This window comes from Cynara cardunculus (assembly GCF_001531365.2).
Source record: "Cynara cardunculus var. scolymus isolate 2C chromosome LG 2, CcrdV1, whole genome shotgun sequence".
Taxonomy (NCBI): Eukaryota; Viridiplantae; Streptophyta; class Magnoliopsida; order Asterales; family Asteraceae; genus Cynara; species Cynara cardunculus.
The window spans coordinates 64,074,142-64,074,928 of record NC_037529.1 but is presented as its reverse complement, the minus strand read 5'-3'; positions in this window follow the sequence as shown (position 1 = coordinate 64,074,928).

The following is a 787-nucleotide window of genomic DNA, read 5'->3' as shown; positions in this document are numbered from 1 at the left end:
ATATATATATATATATATATATATATATATATATTGACATCAAGAGGATTAAGGAAGAGATAACCACAAAATATAGTTATTTACAGTCGGTTACAAGGACCGGTATCGTCCATCGAGATAATCGGAGGACCTGTATGTAATTAAGTCATAACCAAGATAATTGAATTAAACATTTATCACTAATATGAGATTAACATAAATATTAATATAAATAGTCTAGGCCATTAAGATATAGCAATTTTCTAACATTCTCCCACTTGGCCGTATGACTATTTATATAAATAATAAGTTGTCCAAGTGCTAATCTCATTAGTGAATCATAATTAAAGTAAAAGTATTGAAGCAAAATGATATAATCTTACATGTCACCAACGACATGGGATCCCTATCAATCAAACTTTCAGTACTCCTACAAAACAATGATCAAAATTATTAGTGGTTCTCTTGTTTGCTCATTATAAAAATTAGTGTTAACGTATTAATAGAGCAAACATAAGTAACATAATGTGAAAGATAGGTAAGCGCTTACTTTGATATATATAGCTGAATATATCGTGACATCAAGCAAGGCTAACTCTTAAGCYCATGTTATTCACATGCTCAATAAACGTCTTAGGCGGTAATCCTTTATTGAGAGGATCCGCCAACATGTCACTAGTACTAATATATTCCACAGTTATGCATTTTTCTTCCACACGTTCTCGAACAAATAGATACTTAGTGTCAAGATACATTCCGGCACCACTTGAGCTGTTGTTGTTTGAAAAATTCACCGCAACACTATTGT